Source organism: Atta cephalotes (genome assembly GCF_000143395.1).
Source record: "Atta cephalotes unplaced genomic scaffold scaffold00009, whole genome shotgun sequence".
Classification (NCBI taxonomy): domain Eukaryota; kingdom Metazoa; phylum Arthropoda; class Insecta; order Hymenoptera; family Formicidae; genus Atta; species Atta cephalotes.
In genome coordinates, this window is record NW_012130073.1 from 6,501,321 (window position 1) to 6,520,150 (window position 18,830).

Genomic DNA, 18,830 nt, shown 5'->3' on the forward strand with positions numbered 1-18,830 from the left:
GAGAGAGAGAGAGAGAGAATATATATTAATAATTAGTAATAGTAGAAAAACTCAAAAGTTTAATTTAAACAAAATTAAATTGATTAAATTTATGTTTATAAAAGCTTTATTAAAAGCTAATTAAGTAAGGATTTTGGATAGTCAATGAAATCATTGATTCTTTCAACGATCGTTTTTTTTTAATAGTCTACTTCACTATATATCTATGTATATTCGTATCTATGTGTCTCCGTGTCTCTCATATCTGTTCGAGTTTTTTATTAGGCATAACGCGTGAATATAGGTTAAATCTAAGTTGATGGTGTTTGATATTTTGAGACAGAGACACTGTATGACGACTGATCGACCTTCCCTATAGTATAACTATAGCGTATCGGTGGTAATAGCTTTTAAATATTTGAACGAATGTTCAATCGATATACCTATCCCTTGGCCAAGCGCGTTGCGGCTCTTTTCTGAGTCTTCCATTCCCTGTTCTCTATTCCGTTCTAACCCATTCCTTTCCACCTAGCAGTCGGCCTTCCAAGCACGTTTTCATGAAATATCGAACACATGGAATGAGATTCTCTTATTCCGTAAGGGGAATGGCGACCGTAGAGAGAGAACGGCCGGGTAGTCGGGCTCGGGGGAGCAAGAGAGCGTGGATCGAAATGGCAGATATTACGCGTCGCTCGCGACGACGCGGTCGTATGATTGATGCAAGAGTTATGTCGGCCGTGTGTGACTCGTGTAGCTACACTGTCTCTGTATAATACACGTGTGGCGTGTGGTGATTATTATTCAAATTTTCACGATAGCCAGTGCCCGGCGGGTTTCCAGCAGGCAGTTGCCGATTGCCCACCGAGATTGCTCCTAGTGAATATTTATTAAGCGCGCCTCTATTTGTTAATCGTTGTCTCGTGCCACCACCCGTACATCGCGAGACCGGATCCGCCACCACTTTGGCGGCTTATTATCGCGTATTTTTCTCGTTTCTGCTTTCTGCGCTGCGCCGTCCCGGTTCTACTTCATCGTTCCTTGTAAACGGTCCGTCAGGTCTGAGGATGTAATCAAGGAGAGTCTGGAAACGTCATGGGGGACGCATCGAGTGTATGAACACTGAATTTATGGTTCTCGCGGCAACCACCATTAATAACCTCACCTTTGTCTCTCTGTCTTCAGCTTCCTTTTCCTATCCATCTTACGCGAATCTTCTATCTTTCTCTTCCTCTCTATTTCTCTTTCCGCGCCTTGACAGGACGCCAAGATTCCGTCTCTCAACATTAGCGTGTTCGTACGTCTCCTAGCTTCCGCCAACCGTTTCGCTTCGGAACTCGACGAGAACGATACGCCGCGCTATCATACCTGCAGAGAAGTGAGTTTGGAGTGGCATTAATGAAGAGACATCGTCGCGAGTCGTTGTGATAAAGCGAGGAGCCGTTACCGTCGCTTTTAATTAAGCTCCCGCTTTTAACGCGCCAATTATGAGAGCGAAGAATTTATACGCATTTAACCTGAAAGTACCAAGTAGCTGTGACATCGATTACGCTACGGTGCATCTATGCAAACCAGCCTTCTACCGGAAGATAAAGTTCTAGTGCCTTTCCTTCGTGCTGGTAGCAAAGAGAAAATTACGCTTTTCTCGTGTTAAACTATGCGCGCATATTTCGATCATTCGTCCTCAAGTCACTCATTTTGCAATCGCGTCTTATGCAGCAAATTAGATTGGACGAATTAAAATCAACGTATATTAAGGCGTTATTAAGATTCATAGTTAGATAGAAAAAGATTAGAGATTGAAAAGAATTACAAGTGAAAACAATTATGCGTATATACAGGATATCAAGAATTTGCGATTTAAGATATTATGGCAAGAAAGTTCTCGAAAAATTAAGTAAAAAAGTTATTTTAAGCAGTTTGAAATATAAGGCTTTAGATTTGGTCATTTACAGATATTTAGACGATCATTTGTCATAAGTCGCACGTGCGTAATTTAATGAACGCATACTTCATTCGCTAATAAGGTCTCATTTACAATAGTCGCATAAACTTGTGACCTGCAACACAAACTGCTACTATTGTAGATGAGACCTAAAACTCACAGGTGATCATTTAAACGTAGTTATAACTCATTTAAATTCTTATTATTTAAAAAATTGTTATTTCAATTAAAAGTTTATAAATTTTCGAGAATTTATTTTCTATAGTATTTTGGATTGCGAATTTTGAGACTCGCTGTATTATTTATCGTACTATGAAACAACGAAGTATCTAACCATGAGTATTCATTTATCGAATATTCTGTGCACCATCTCCGTTTCTCGATCTCGATTTTGCTTCGTTGTGCAACGTGCTTGTCGATTGGCTTCGGTTCAGTGTTTGTCTCGTTTTGATTCAATTTGTACTTATGCCTTCTCCTCTATTCACACGCTATTGCGAGTACGCCGACAATCAGATTAAGCAAGCAAATTGATTCAATATCCGGCACTACAGAATAGTTCAAAATTTGTGCTTATGTTTACAATTTTACAACCAAGATCAATTCAATAAGATATCTATTATTATTTTTGTCTGACATGAATATACAAATTATTCTCAGTTGTTAAATAATTTAGTAAATATTAAATATTCATTAACATTTTTTTTATATATTTGAGAAACCCAAATAATATCTCCACAGAGTTATGTCTATCTTTGAATTCTATGGGGCGTAATTTTTTAATTAATTATTATTAGTATGAAAATTTATTACATCAAAAGTTCGACTATAATTCAAAGTTTTAATAATAATATCAGCACGTTTGTACACAGATCGAATCTTTACGATTAATACCGATGCATGGTCTATTGTACTACGTCGCAAGTGAATAAATCATACTTTTGATTACACCAAAAAGTGTGCTATAAAAATCATTTTTTGTAGTCTCTCTCTGGAGGTTCTTTTAATTTTCCAAGCGATTGATTCCATCGATAACAGTCGCTATTAATTAATTTATTGTACTCACACGCGGTGTAATTTGCAGCAATCGAGTGCTACGCACTTTGTATTTCAGCACACGTATCCCGCTGACATTAATAACGATGCGGTTCATTCGAGAAGGCCATTAGTCGCTGTCTTAGAGGACTAAGCCACTGCGCCAAATGGTGGGGAGAAGGGGATAGTTGGCTGTGGATTCTGTCCCAAAGTCGCGAGAGCCCGCTTCGTTACGAGCGGATACACGCGAGATAGGATTTTCCTTTCTCAAGGATTTCACAGACTCCTCTTGCTCCTTTTTCCCCCTCTCGCTATCTTGTTCACCTCGTTTCCCTTCCATGCTTTCTTCCCTCCTTGTGTACTCCCTCGAGTACAAGCCGCATCGAGCTACTGCTTCCGAACTTTTCGAAGACGAGGGTTCGAGTCTCGATTAAGGGTGACTGTAGGTATAGACGTTAGGCTCGGCATCTCTGAGCAGTAAGTAAACCCCACCCTTCCTGCCTGAGATTTCGAGAATAGAGGAAAATGCCCCGCGACGCTAGATTGACCTTTTATGCTTTCTGCGGGAATAGCATTCCCAACGCGAAAGACTCACGATATGTTTAGCTTTTAAAAAAATTACGAAACGATAGTAAATAAATAAACTACTTGCAATTTTGAACAGTAACTGCAAACTTTAACAAAATTTAATCATCTTGTAAAACTTCTTGAAGTATAGTAATGATTAAAACTGTAAAGATAATAATGCTGCAGAATATGAAGGAAATTATATTTAATAAAAAAAGTTTAATAAGGAAATAACAGCGTATAATAACGCAGTTGTAATACATTTTGTAAAATATTTTATAGAAAGTTTTAGTTAATAGTCTCTGAGTTAATGTTGTATATGAAATTCTATTATACTTTCACAGACGCAACGCGTATACCTCTACTCTACATCATGGATTTATGCTTGATTAATTCATATATGAAAACAAACGAGTAACAAAGACCCTGGAAAATGAAATTACATTAAATTAAATTAAAGTAAGGTAATAAATAAAAAGTGCAGAAGCTCTAGTGCGATCAAGAATGCGCAATTATATTTTATAGAATAATTTTATAGAATAATAAATATTTTATAGAATAATAAATTGATATATAAAAAATGAATTGAATGCTTTGACTCAATCTTGAGATGGCTTAAATAATTTAAATTTGATCCAAAATGTTAAATTTATTTTTATGTATTAATTTATTATTTTATAAAATATAATTGCACACCGTCGATCGCGATAAATTCTTATCAGTTTTGTTTTAATTTAATTTCGTAAATTTATATATAGTTTAAATTCAAAGAGTCAATATATCGGAGTCTGTCAGTTCTTCGAAAGCCTTTCTCATTACTTCTTTCCTCCGAAAAACACATGCGTGCCAACAGTAAATTAGGAGAATTGTTTATAGAACGGGGCTCATTTGAGAACTTCGTTTTGCTTTTTACAAAAATAATGATGGAAAGAAAAAGATAACCGGGTTGGAAAGGAAGTTGTCATTAATGAAGCGTTTATTTACCGGTCTTGATATTTCGCCGGTATGTACTTAAGATGCATTATGTTACGTTTTCCATCGAAGCAAAGGTTTCGAAATGACCGACAAAGTACAGGTCCGTTCGACCATGCACTTTGTGTTATTCCGTTCTTTTTATGATTTTGGATATCTTGCATTCTGAACACATCGCGTACACTGTAAATTCAAGTGTGTAAAAAGTGACTTTAATATATAAGTATAATTTAGTTTTCCATGTATAAAAATGACACTATACTACACCATACACCTGCTGTTTAAATAAAATCCATTTTTGTGTTATTTTTACACAGAAAATTAATCACATACGTATATTGAAGTCACTTTTTACTTACACACTTGAATTTTCGGTGTACTCAGAGCAATAAAGCGTACACGTACGTATATACACTCGCGTAAGTATTTACGTACGAGCGAACATTTAAGTAGACGTATTAGATAGTACGCGCAGGTCCCCTCGTCCTAGACCTCCAGCAGAGTTAGCACGCAATGCATGCGCGCTATCTAACCGACATTAAAGACTCAGGATTGTATTACTCGGGTAATAAACATGTTTAATTGCAACACTAATGTTAGGGCGGGGGTGCTGAACTCGCGAAAGCACCCTTTCTGCGCGGAAACACCAATGGGGTTCCAAAGCTATTCATGGCTTCTTGTTCTTCGTACCATACAATATCGCTGTTATCGTGGTACGAATTGATGCTAGTCCAAAAGGAGCCCGAATAATCGATTACATCGATGATTGGTCGAGATGGAAAATGCGAACCGATCGATTTATGCGTCTAAGAGCCGCGACCGTTCTGCATTCCGCCTCTGTTATCGACGTTTATTCACGTTTACTCACTGGAGGCGCCTGCTGATACGGTATTGCGGACCAGCTGGCCGGCTGGTAGGCGATCTACGGTATTTTGCATACTCGCGATAGATCGTGCATCTTCCCTCTCGTCTTTCTCTCATGGAGCTTCACCAAATTGATTACGCGCTTGTCTATCCGCGAACACAATTGCGGCTGGTCGATCGATTAGCGCACGGTTCTCCGGTTATCCTCCTTGCAGCTACTATATGGATAGAATCGATATAGTTATTCCTATGTCAAATATTATAACAGGCTACGATTAAATTTCCAAAAACATTTGTGCTTTGACTTTATTATTAGCCTTTAATATACAGCCTTTTTTATAATCCATTTGATTATTTCACAATTTATACTAAATTAAATTTATTTAAGTTTAATATTGGACAATTTCTAAAATTTGTTTTCCATTTTTATCAGAAAGATATTTACACTGTATTAAATCTATAGTATCAAATTTAAATCGCTTTTATTCAATATATCGTTATTTTATACTAAAACAGTTTAAAACAGTTCAAATTTTTTTTCTTGTGTGTTGTTCTTATTAATCGCTTTTATGTGACATTGATATATATATAGCACGATAACTTCTGTCATGTTTCGAATATCACAGCATCTACTCGCGCCATCAACACATTATGTGACGCATTTTGATTAGCGGCGATAACATGTCTCATGCTACGTTACAAAAAACTTGTCTTTCTTTCGAGCGAAATGCAACTTCAAATGATTCCGCATTATAACGTCCGGTATATCGGTGTGGCGTTGCACACCCCAAGATGATAAAATCGTCGTCGGCAGGTTCGTCAGTCTTATCAGCCCCAACCGATCGATTGTTCGAGGGTGGCGTGTGGGTCACTGCTACTGGTGTTGGAATACGGTATGAAACAAAGGCACAATCTCTTGTTAAGCTGGGGATTAAGCAATGCCGACGGAGGCAAAAAGCTTCGAGGGCTAATGCTGGTCGAAATTCTTCAGGGTAGCGAGACATTGCGAGTTAGGGTGCGGGTTAGTTCTACCATCGAGGACTTTTTGATCCATGAGTATGTTGGTCTGTGTGTGTGTGTGAAGTAGTATGTATGTGAAAATAAAATTATTTTTCCATTGTTAAAAGTACGATGTATTTTACAATTTCATTTATAATTCTACGTTCGGAAAATGACAAGTAGCTCGCATGTGAACGATATGATTTTTAGTAATATATATTTAGTCATCGATTAAAAAGCAATGAGAGCCTTGCCTATAGTTTGCTATCCTCTTTAATCGCACGTAACACTCAAAGGCCGTCCTCTCGAAATGAATCCTCAAAATGGATTTTCGAATATTGGAGTGACCAATTAATCGAGTAGTGTGTCGACCGAAAATCTGAATATAGCATATTCAGATATATAGCATATTCAATTCTGGCGGAAATCCAACGATTGGCCCGCATATTCGGACTAGTAATGTTCACATCGCATTTCCATCTCTATGTAGATCTCACAAAATTAGACAATGCATATGTCAAACGTAGATCTGAAACGTAATAGTCCGTAATGTAACGTAGTTTACCCACGCGTGTCAACGCGTTTGAGCTCATTTTGAATCTTAATGTCGAAATTATTAGCTAATGAACAAGTATAATTTTCGACTATTCTGTTACTTGAAAATCTATTTGTTTGTTATTAAATCGATATTTCGAACTAATCTATTTTGCTCTAGTATAAAAAAATTTGTGCGAGTTCATAAATTATGAAATTTATTATACAAAAATTTTTTAAAATAAAAAGTGAATCTTAAAAATTACGAACTTATTTAATAAATATTATTAATTCTCTGTTTGCAATCTGGATCATTTTTTGCACAAGCAAAATTTTACTCTCAAACTTTAAAATAAAGGAAAGCAAAGTTTGCTTTTCCTTCTTAAAGTCTTATAAAAAAATTAATAATGTAATAGAGATATTAAAAAGCAGATAACTCAGAAATTTTTCTATATTTTTTGAAAGCTTAGACTATTATAAAAGCTTGGACTGGACAGAGAGAGCAAAAATACAATTACAGACAGAGAGTTAATTACTCACTGACTCACTGGAAACAAAATTTGATTGCATTAATTGGAATTCTGATTGAAAATGGACAAATCAAAATTTTCTGGTTGAATGTATTATAATTTTAGTTGAGATTACCAAAATCTGATTGTATAAAAATATCCTGGTTCGTCTATTTTCAATCAGAAATTTTTCTCAATGTTTTATAAGAATCTGACATGCTCGATCGTATTACGCGATTATAAGAAGACGCAATGTAGCTGTCAAGAACGAATTTAACACAAAATCGATAATGTCTATCCTACGTACATTCAAGTTAATAATGGAATCGTCAATCAACATGAAACATAATCTTGATGTACATTCTACGCGATTCGGACGTAACAACACAGTTAAGACACGTATTGTTATTTCGGTACGAATAATCATATATGAAATTCCGAATAGCACGATGTGCCGCATCACGAAAGGCATAACGTATATTATACGCGGGCGAGTTGGCAGGTGGCAGCGAACAAGAACCACCGTAAGTCAGGAATCTTTAATGCTGTCCCGTTAGTCGCACGATCGGCATGACTTATTACCGTTTCCGGGTAGCTGGGCGCGAGGCACACGATATATCAACCGTCTTTAACTCCGCTTTGTCACGGCGCGAGAGAAAGAGTCGAAAAAGTCGCCCATTCTCCCACGCTGGCGGCGCGTCACGTCGATCCAATCCTCGGGAACGGGCACCATCACAACCTGCTCGAATGTACCCGGACGCGGGACCCAGATCCCGTCCGATTTGTGAACGAGGCAGATTTACTTTCGCCCGCTGACTGGAAAAATGACGCGGCTTTACCGCGGAAATCGTCGCTGGCAACCGTACCGCCACTTTTATCGTCCACGACAACGAACCTCGGAGAGACGAAGCGAGGCTATTACTCGATTTCCGGCGTACAAGAGTCTCGAGATGTCTGATTACTTCCGAGAGTCTCTCGTTCTCCGTTAAATCTCGTTGTCGCGCGAGCTCCCTGCCGCGCGACATTTATCGTTGCGTCTTTTCTTTTTTTTTTTCTTATTATTATAAAGGCGAAGCGAATCGATGAGAGCATTAAGAGACAATATCGTGGTAGCGAGTGGCGTACCGTGTACTTTATAATAATACCAGCAGTACTCATAAGATCTCGTTTCGATCGATTTTGTAACATACGGAATGCCGCGGGTTCTCCTTCTCTGCAAAGGCAACCGGTGGCTCGATTATATTCAGTGCTCGCTATCGCGTACTCTCTACTCTCCACGCTCTTTTATTCTTGTGAATGAACGACAAAAAACGGTCGATCCGTTTTGCCGTTTTGCCACGTTAGCGAACACTATGTATTTCTCGAAACTAATAACGCATCATAAACACCGCATATCCATTGTGTAAAAAGGAGCTTTATAAAAAATATCGTATCACGATTTATTTTTGTATTAATTATTTATTGACAAAGAAAATTAATAACTATGTTTCGGTAACAATTGCGATACCTCCAACAGTTTACAGAATAATTCGACAGAATTTATAATACTGTTTTATATTTCAATGGATGTCATTCTTTATAATCGTTTTATATTTATTTAGCAACATAAAAAGATAATCCACTGCAGATTAGCTTTTTATGCTGTCGCTAAATAATTAAATGATTATAAAAGATATAACCTTTTTAAATATCAAACAGTATTTATAAATTTAAATTCCATTTGCGTACACTACTGACACCTTTATTTCTATTTACTGTCGTGTGTCATCTTTATGAATAATTTTTTTATGAATGTATTTTTAATTTATTAATTACACAACATATAATTGGGTACGCATAATTTGTTAACGCATCGTGCGCATGTTTGTGCGGTTTAGCATAATAAATAGCATAAAAAATATTACATAAATTAATGTAAAATTTATGAGATCCTTCTTAAATTTTTGATTAAAAGAGTTTTCCTGGTACAATCTGAAATTTTAATCATGTGAATGATATAATGGCGAAGTGGAACATTAAATTTCTTCCGCGTCCAGTTGAGATCATATATTTCTTTGAAGCAACATCAGTACTGCAGAATCATATAATGCAGCATGCTGAGCAGAACGACTGATGCTTGTGACACATCGCTATATTACAAGACTCGGTTGATGTTTATTGTAGGTACATGTAAAGAAGACGCATGATTCATTCGAAACTACAAAATTCGTGCAAATATTAAAAATTATTTAGAGATCTCCTATAGATTTTACGATATTTTTTGCATGTATAATAGTACAACATTCTAAATCATGAACTTTTTTTATCAGTAATATGCAAAAATATTTTAAAAATTATGCCGCTAAAATCATAATTTTTTAAAATTATTTTACCTACGTTATTTATATTATTAATAATAATCTAATTTCAAAATTCTTAATTTATTTTAATTTACAAGTTCCTAATGCTTACAGTAATAATAAAATCAGTAAAAGTATAAATGTAATTTTTTTTTAAGGGCAGAATGTAACGCAATTCAAGAAATTCAGATATATTTGTACAAAGTATCGATAAATCGTCGAAATGAGTTTCTCGATTCTCAGAGTATTATTCGCAGGTTTTTCAAACAGCATCTGTCGATCCCTCCATAGTAATTCCCGAAAAATCTTAACTCGGATTTACTCCGGGAAGTTTCTCAGGTCACAAAGCTGTCGGGAGCGGATGGTTATTTTACGCGCCCTATTCTTTGCCGTACGAATGCGGGCTAGTATACCCAAAGGCACAATTATTTCTTGTGGGATGTTTTCACATTTTTTTAGAATTGGCGCCTAGCGCAAGCAATATGACGTTATAAGAATAATCAATTAATGGAAGTTAATGTATCATTTTGTGAAAACGAAGGAAGAACGGTAATTCAACAGTTGCTATATAATCAAACAGAATACTTGTCATGCCATTTTTCCGCTTGCACGCATAATATACAGAATGTCCTAAACATATATTAATTACAAAATTTTCGTCAATTTATAATTTACTGTAAATTTGAATGATTTATATTTATTGCAAATTTGAAAAAATTTTGTTATTATTATATTAATTTACGAATTTAAATATTTAAAATTTAATGAGTACTGCCGAATCAAGCTTGACACTTCTTTATATTAAATATTCGAGTAAATTAAACTGTAATCTATTATCATATAAAAATAAAATTAAATAATATAAAGAAAAATACAATTTCATTATATCTTGTAATAGTGCTTATGTGTTTTATTTTAGAATCAGTAACGGTAACTTGGAATCTATCAATGCCTCGTTATTCAAACAAACGGCGTTCTTTTTAGTTTTATCTGCTATCTGTAGTCGAGAGAAAGTACGTGTGATGCCCAAGGCATCTCTGTACACGTATACAGGTGAAGCGCGTTCGTTCCACGGCAGGTGTTGATTACGCTTACGGCAACAGAAGGGAGAAACCCGGAGGCCGGTTTCGCGCGGGTATTGTGCTCGCGAGAAGGCGGTAATGGCCCTTTAACCTATAACCTCCCAAGTAATTACCGAGTTAACCGATGCAAATTACAATAATTTGCGCCAAGGAAGTGGCCGCCCTTTCCGCCCTCATCATCTTAACCCCATCTCGATTTAGCTTTTCAACCCCGCGCCGGTCATTCTTTTCGGTGCTAAGCGAATCTCTTCCAACGCGCGCCTGAATCTTCATCTACATTTTTTATGCCTCTTAAAGTTCCGTTCGTCGTTCGCGCACGGATGAAAGCTTACGCTCCGAATACTCTCCTCATATTTTTAGCACATATCACAGCTGTTGAGACTCACGCGCCATCGAGCTTGACGTTTCTATGTCGATACGTTAGTGATGTTGGCGAGCAAAACATTTATTGACTGGCAACATTTTTTTCATCGAACCATCCATCCACACCATATAAGAGATAAGACATCTTATTTAAGGATACGAGAAATTTATCTTTAGAACGGTTTATCACAGGATTTTTATGGCTTTGCGCGCGTTTGAGAAACTGTCAATCAACAAGCTTCGTGATAAGCCAGCAATCCGTTGGATTTATTTCTACCTCAGTGCTCAATAAAGACATATGAAGTGGATTCTTTAATAATACTTCAATATACTGAATATACTCTGCACGAAAAGCGTGTCAACACAAAAATTATGTACATGCGAATCGAATCGAGATATCCCGATTTATCACACAAAAAATAGGTAGAATAACATATTAATCATGAAATAGTATGATTATAGCTGTATACTAAGGATCGAAAGAGTACGCGTGGAAATAATCTATCGAACGATAAGGATATATTTAATAGCCAATATCACAGCATATGGGGCAAACGTATATATCATATTTCTGTGTATCTTATAGAAATTTTATATCGCGTGCATTTCGTGCTTACAGTATACTCGACCACAATTGATATCGTTTGTATGTATTTTACGCTCAATTATTTTCTCCGACAGTCGGCCGTTCCATTGCGTCACGCACACTCGATAACCTGTATATATAGAGAGACGATGTTATCTCGCTTCTTTAAAGGCGATAATTCGCGAGCGTGTCTTTCGCGAATAGCGCGTACGAATGCGATACGTGTCTTGGAAACAATGGTCTAATATACGTACATTTGTCCTGCTTGCACTAATACTTTTCTATATTCTCTGATACTTGGTACGCAGTATCACGTTCGCGTATACATATCATAATAAATCGCGTTTTATAGCCAACACGTATATTGCAGTAATAGCTTCCAGCGACGCGCCGATATGCGAAAAATGTTTGCTAAATAGTTTGTTAGATCGATCGTAATGCTGGTGGGCGCGAAACAGTTAGATTGCATGAGTGTGAGGAAAATTTATATATTTCTATTCGGATTTTGTTGTATCACTTAACGTTATTATATGCTATTGATAATTCCACGATCGAAATCGTCTTTCTCAATTGTCTCGTTTCTCTCCATTTCAACTGAATGATCAATGAAAATTTGATCATTGAATAATTTTCATAAAATGAATTTGAAACATAAGCCCGGTGCAATTTTTTTCGCTATAATTCTAAAACGGTAGCAAAAAGACTGAAAATTTATTGGAGAGATATGTATGTCTATTATTTTTAATATCTTCAACATTTTCAAGATATAAAAAAATATAAAAAAGTTATGAAATGAAAATGTTAGACATTTAAAAAAACATTAAATGATTACTTTGACGACTTGAAAATAAAAAGCTACGGTAAAAATATTTATTTATTCATATTTAAATTTATTAAACTAATAAAATAAAAAAAATTTTTACAGTGTGTTATTTGTCGAAAGGTTTAAAGCACCTTTCATACAACAGTCTTTTGTGCAGTAAAAGCATCCTTTTACACAGTAACGCTTGCAATAAAATTACATTGCGTGCTATCTTCTGGAAATAAAAGCGTGGAACTATTTGATTGCGCACGGTCCTATCAACGATTGATCCTCGAGGGTGCAAAATCGCATCAAAGCCGTAATTTGAGTGAGACCGTCGATCGCTTTTGCCTTTCTGAAATCTACGTCCTTTTGTACGCGCTTCGACGAGGAACGCGATGGGAAATGACATCACGTTTGATATGCGGCACGTAGCGCGTGGCGACACGACGCGATGCGACGCAGCGTGCGTCTGCTGGAAGCAAAGTTTTCCGATGGCATGTGTCGAGAGGCAGGTCTCGATGGTTATGCAAAGGGATCGTCGAAGGGAAGGATCTCGGGCACGCTATGACAAATGACAAACCCGTCAAGAATAGAGCGGAAACTGGGTGGATGACGACGAGGGGCGAAATAGCAACGTAACAGAAGGGTGGTGACGGAGCCGATTCTCGCAGAATGCGCCGAACGTATCTGATGTTGTTTAAACTTTGTGGTTTACCTGCTCGCTGAACTTTACACTTGCCGGTGCAAGTGTTATAGTTTGCCAGATCGCTGGAAGCTATCGCGCACCGGCATGGCACGGGGAGGTAGACCAGGGGAAGAGAAGAGAATGCGCTGGGTCAACGGAGGTAATTAGCGTACACGTTGGAATATAAATCATGCCGGAAGGGGGCTGTGCGAGAGGTACCGCAGACCGTTTATTAATTTGTAATTGCGATCCTTCGGATGTATAGCTTTCCGAAAATTGCAGGTCTTGCCGCGAGACTCATTGCTACCACGGAGATTTTAGCGTTAACTAGATACTTTCTTCCGGTCATCTGCGGTTGTCTTCGAACTTGTGTATTGTATATATATATATATATATATATATATATATATATGTATATAATATATATCGATCTCTTATATTAGTGCTTTCACACGATTCTACGAGGACCTTTGCGGTTACCTGTCGATCTCGTTCCCATGTCGTGAGCGAGCCGCGCTACATCATCGACGAACGTTTAACCGAACCGTTCAGACGTGACGACTTTTAGTTGCTTCCTGATTGTTGCATTCGACATGTTGATACCTAATGATGGAGTGAAGGAAAAGATTGCGGTTAGAATCGGCAGGTTAACTTTTTCGTTAATCATACAGTTTAAAAACAGCACATTAATTAACAATCAAAGATACATTGTTAAATATACTTTTGGACTGGTAAACTAATAACTTACATTGTTGATTTCTACTTGAGTAGAAATAGCATAAAGAACTAGCGTGTATAATGATATAAATGTTAACATTACCATAAGTATACAATTGCAGACTAAACGTAAGTATTTCATAATAACTCTAATCAGTTACTAATATGTATAATTCATTACAATGGCATGTAATGAATTATGTGTATCTAAAGTAGATCTCACATACACAACGAAGAGACATCGGAAAGATAGATATTAATTTTCGTACGAGGATTGAATAGTAGAAATGAGCCTCGCGAAAGCGCACCTTATCATCTTCTTATCGTACTCGGCCATTCGAGCAAACGAGGGTCCGCGATGAGTTTTGAAAACGAGGTCGTGCTAGGGGAACGCTATTAACCCATCTGTCTTCCTTGCTAATGATTGTGCGGCCACGTGACGCTGCGCAGTTTCAACATCGGGCAACCTTGCACCGACTCATCGTTTATTTCCGGAATCGGCGGCGAGCTCTCTTTGAGAGATGTCGATCCATCTGATAGAATTAATAGACATCGAAATCGGGCAAACTTTGCCACTTACTGGCTTGATCGGTTCCTCGTGTTTCTTCCGCGGTTTCTTCATCCGTTATATAATCTATCAGCTTTCCACACGACGGCTCTGACCTGCCTTAAGTCTCCTATGAGGAAGCTTCACCTCCTCACCAGGCCGACCTACCATAATTTATCGGTCCACGTGATGGAGCCTAGACGGGGAGGTTTCCATCTATCATTATCGTGAAGCGAAGCCATCTCTTTCGTGTCTTCAATCTCTTTTCTCGTCTTGCCTCCTTTATCGACGTGCAAGAAAACACTCTTGTCAGTGTCTCAGCATCGATCTTGCTCCGCTTTCGATGCTCTCCCGCAAGAAGCTGTTGTCGACTGTATGTGGAATTATTCTTTGAAAGAGTACTTCTTGTTTGTCTGCGGTTACTGTTTCAGTAGAGCGTGTAAAGCAAAAACTTTTGCAAACGCTAGCGAAATAGTTTCTGTTTGTCTTCCACGACGACTACTATGATGGAGATTGGATGACACAAATAAACATGCTATGCAAAAGTAAACATGCATTTACAAACAGAAATTAGAACTTTTTTCATTCTGCTCACGCATAGAAGATTATGCTTGAAATTAAAGTGATAGAGATTGCAGATTTTTAATTAATTTTGAAATTATACAACGTATATAAAAGATATGAAATATAATGCAAAGATTCAAGTACGTTTGAAAATTTAAATTAACTATCTCAATTTTTTGAACGTTTATTAAAATTATAAAGTTTGTGACTCAATTTTTATCTTGCTCATAAATATAACCAAAACTAAATTTTTCTACTATAATTCTATATTCTTGCAATATTTTATTTTCAGATTGAACAATATTGCATTATGAATGTAGTGTAAATATAAACATATACAATATAAGAAAAGTACAACATTAAATATATTGAATTATAGTGTCAATTCGATATGAAAAAAACATTTCTAATTTACGGATGTATTTGTATATTTATATACGTGATGACATTAATAATAACATTATTATATCAAGTAACAAACAGTACGTTGCATTGTTAATAATGTCAATGTACAGCGAATATCAGCGTGATATTATTACCGCAGTAGAATACATCTCTATCAGTTCTCTATTGAAAAATTCAGATACATGCGGGTCAGTGGATGACCGAAATCAGCGAGGCATATAGGAACGATGTGTATGTGAAAGACCCTTCCATACGCGTCTGTACACTGTAATTATCGAGGGTTTCACGCTAAGGTGATAAGTGATGTCGATTTCCATGGGCCTTGATCAACGTTTATGTCGATAACGACAGTTTAAGCGCCGTTTCGTCGCTCGCCGAGATCGCGTCGCGCCACGCTGCGCCACACCGTACGATAACGCAATGGGATCGAGAAATTTAATTAAGGGCCGACGTAATTTCTCGCCGACTCTTACCGTTAACGACCTTCTCACGGCGTTCATCCTTTTATTATTTGCCGGTGTATCAGCGCGAACGACTCGATGAAATTATCGGCACTGTAGCCGGCGTCTTCTGTACTTTGCCCGGACTTCATCGTCGCATTTTACCCGGCTTTAAACCGCCCGCGCCCTTAATTTCGTTACTAGTGCGCCTGTCACGTTATACTGCGATAACCGCGGGTCACCCGGTTTAATGACTCGCTGTGAGAAGATGCCGGCTATCGTTAAAGCGTCATCATTTCATGATATCTGGTCGCGCCGTTCCTTTCTCTTCGCTGCGTCTCTCAGGAGGGAGTAAGATAGTCTTGCTGAGGCAACCGATATCATTTCTGCTGGTCGTTGTTCCCGGTAACGATACGAGCGGGAGCTGTCGTCTTGATCTTGCGTCGAGAGCTCACGGATACACTCTTTAACAGCGATGCTTTATTTATCTCTGCATGCTTGTCGTGGAAGTGCAAGGCATGCAAGGTTGATACATAAGAAAGGGATTGTAGTCTCGTTGCATGCCACACAAAAGTGCACGTACCGAGCGTACCAATCGCTTGTGAAATCGTAACGAAGGAGATCCTGTATAGACAATGCCGATATTTGTTCCAATATGACGCAGACAATTTAAGACACTATATTACTATTATCTCTACAACAACTGGCTGAAAAATATCCCATTTATTTAAATATATCGTTCATCTCAATCCTCTGCTTATCATATGTTAAGTAGCTACTTTCATCGCTGAAGGCACTTAGTATCCAAATGCACTTCTTAGTCATCTTCATTTAATATCACTTAGCATTCATACTTTGCGCATGATTCATCGTCAAACTTTTAACTTACATTCATGTTTAATTTTTTTTTTACTATTTTTTTATATTCTCTTTTGAATTTTTATTAATTTTTACTTTTATATAGATATATTAATCGCCGTTGCCATTATACATTATATACGTTTGCAGTAAACTCTTATATAATTTAGATACTACAGTAAATGATAAGCACAGACCTCTATATATAAGGAAACGACATCTACACATAGCATGTATACATCAATTTATATTGCAATTTCTTTCACTAATGTACGTGGCTCGTAATCGCTGACGCAATGATATTTCATGTTATCATAGCACTCGTTCGGATTTCTCGACACGAAGCACTCAGATCATTCGACTGAGATAACTCTATCGATTAGGTGCCTAACTATTTTACTTTGCTTCAACATCTGCGGAATGACGTGGCTAATAGATAACGTTTGTCTTAGCATCAGCGTAAATTGTAAAATCGATTGCTGTTTTATAACATGATGAGATATGCTATTTTTTATCGATATCATTTTTAATAACTTTAGCAAATGGCACAAAAGAAGTTTACATTTTAATTTTACATAACTTTTTAAAAAGCAATTAAATTAACTTGTTACATTATTTTAATTTTTTTATTTGAAATTATTTCAAATCATTTTTTAAATATTTTTTCACAGTTATCTTCTATAATGAAAAATAAAACAAAATTAAATAAATTTAGGCTCTTCCGAAATAAATCTACCAACAAACATTGCTTATGTAAGAATTAAACATTAGATTGTGATATGTACATTAAATTTATTCAATGTAACATCATGAAATATAAAAAAGACCACTTTTTTAAAGACACTAATTCATAAATTACTAAACTTAATAGTTAATAGTTATATCTCCTTACACGTTCAATGTTAATAACTTTAACAACTATGCAATGTTGAAGGACTTTACGTTTCTGATAGCTCATCGAAATTAATGCCAGCTTTCCATTATGTTCCTCGAGATTAGGCTCTCCAATTCAATTTGTTCGTGACGTAAGCACGGGCAGTGAATTACGAAAGGTTATTCCCGGTTAAGCCTTGCTTATCAACGGAGACGAGGGATGCGCAGGCGTTGATTTACGATCACGCGTGCGACCTTTCAGGCGTGACTTGGACAAGAAAAAAATTGCGTTCTCTATCAAGCGCCTAGGGGTCGTACAGTAACGCAGGTGCAGGGTAACAGCTTGCTTGCTTACTTCTTAGGTATACTGGACAGATGCTACAGGTACGCAGCCGGCTGCCTCAAAGACCATCACTCGCATTATGACTACATCATATAGTCGGGAATTACTTCCCGAAACTTGCGGCAGTTGTTCATCCTTTTTGTCTACCGACGACAGACTTTATGAACTGACTCTGTCACAATGACAATGTATGACAAACTTTTGGAAATATTGAAAACATGCTGCATTTGAACATGTTTTTTCGAATAGTAACATTACATTTCATTTTTCAATATTTCTAACAATTTACAAACTTTTCAATATTATTAAAAATACTATTAACGGATTAATTGAAATCAATTCAATTCATTGGATTAAATTTTTTTATTTAAGAAGATTGTTTAATATTATTTTGATCAATTAATTAAAGAAACGAAACGAATAATTTGTTTTTATATATGATTCGCATGTAGATTTTGAGTTTGATTCATTCGTTTCGTATAATCCCTTGGCGATTGATAAGTTTTTCTTTGAAGCGTGTGCGTGTCGAGACCTCATTTCCAAAGTGCGTCGCTTCTGCATGGAGTCGTCCAAGGTCGCGTGAAAAGAGACCTGAGACAAGACCACCAAGGCTATGTCAAGGTAGTACAAATGATCGTCTTTTCAATATCCGAGTCACTTAATCGGAACAGATCGACAAAGTGCAATCAACCGTTTGACACTCGTGACCAATGATGTCCTTTCTTACATAAACTGCGGAGTTTCCATACGGAAAAAACATTTAACGCTTGTAAACGTAGTGTCTGTGCTGATATGAATCATTTATCGTTTTATTCTGTAGATGTA